This window comes from Pundamilia nyererei, unplaced genomic scaffold, assembly GCF_000239375.1.
Source record: "Pundamilia nyererei isolate P.nyererei 1_Seehausen unplaced genomic scaffold, PunNye1.0 scaffold00159, whole genome shotgun sequence".
NCBI lineage: Eukaryota > Metazoa > Chordata > Actinopteri > Cichliformes > Cichlidae > Pundamilia > Pundamilia nyererei.
This window is the reverse complement of record NW_005187560.1, coordinates 102,841-104,621: the sequence shown is the minus strand read 5'-3', so window position 1 is coordinate 104,621 and position 1,781 is coordinate 102,841.

Below are 1,781 nucleotides of genomic sequence, written 5' to 3'. Positions count from 1 at the left end.
TATATACATATATATATATATATATATATATTCAAGTGAATATTACAGTTTATTACATTTTCTGAAGAATACTACACCAGGGAAAACCTTCTAAAAGGAAGTACTCATCTAAGATTCAGGTACCTTACCTGTTTTTCCTCCATTGCTCTGCTTTTAAGGTTTCTGGTATAAACCTCAGTGCATTCCTTAAGGGGGAAAAACACAGAACAAATTGCCTGCAAAAAGGTACTTCTTCTCCTCTAAGGTAGAGAGGAAGATAATATATATATATAAGCACTTTTTTGTTTTGCCTAGAGTGAGATGAAAAGTTTGATATCATATCTTTTAGGTGCGAAGCTACACCAAGTTGGGTATTTTAGCATGCTGAGCTTTGAAAATGAGCTACACAGCTGTAGACTAACTGAACATTAGGACAGAGGAGCTTGTTGGAGGGTTTTTTTGACTGTTCTCTTCCAAAACAAACCAGCAGTGAATATTACATGAATAATAATTCTTTAACTTTGTATTGATTTTACCCTGATTTAACCTCTGTTGCTGTGGAGGTTAAACTTGCTGATTGTTAGAAACAAATGGTTTTATTCACAAGGGCAAGGCTGATAGCATTCATATCTGTTAATAGCTAGATACAGTTAAATCCATATGTTTTTGAACAACAATGCCTGCACACCACCACAGTGGATTTTAACTTAAACGGTCAATGTGTGATTCAGATTTTGAAAAATTTAAAAAGTAAACAGACAGACTATATAGGGTGCCATTTGTAAACTGAAACATGCTGAAATTAACAGCAACATCTTTCCACATTTAGCTCAAAACCCTACAAAAAATATTAAATCTAAATAAATTAGCTAACATGCAAATTTATTGTATGGATCAACAGAAATACCAAAATACAAGCTTTGCGAAAACCTCCGGCGCTAAAGCGTGCCGGTAGTGGTCAGGTTGTTTCTGCTCTCCCCTGACGGTCACTTCTCACCACCATCAGCTGCTTCACTTCTTGCCTACCAGCATGTCCAGAGAGACCTCCACTAAAGTTCTATTTTGACTTGAAAATAGCAATGAATGAAATTCTTGTTGCACACTAAACATCATTTACTTTCTGAAGGTCTGTACAGCGCATATCCTTTGTCTCTGTTTATGAATATCACTTGCTTAGCTGAGGCCTCTCTATCATCTCATAGCTGTAGGTGTCTAAAGTCATTAAAGCCTAAAATGGTTGTGTTCGCAAGATTAAAGATAGTGGACAGGATAAAATCACCATTCAAATCTAATAAAAACAGATCATAAAATGTGCAAACTTTAAAACAAAATAAAGTTTTAAAAAAAGCTGCAATTTTCCAAAAAGATTTCTATTCAGGATTGTTTGAGCACCATGTCTCCCTGTTACCCTAACCCCAGCTTCATACCGAGCATGCACCGAGCACCCCGTCCTCTCATTCTCTGAAAGAAAGCAATTAAGAGTATTTCCCTAAATGTCAGTTTGTTTAACTGTCATGCTGCTCGCCATGGCCTTTTCCCTTTTTCAATCACACACGCTGATGGAAACATGCAAGTGCAAACACGCTGCAAGAGGGACTAGACTGGACGATGGTCATAAGCATGTTGAATACAAGTTGCTAGTTTATACTCAACAGTAAAATCTAACGGGTAAACAGACTTTGCAGCAGTCAACGAGGGTATACGGTGGTTATGTCATACGCACGCACACAAATAACTTCAGAGTGTGTGCTCAGTGTAATTGAATAGCTGAGACAAGCACTGCAGTAAAGCTGGCAAAACAT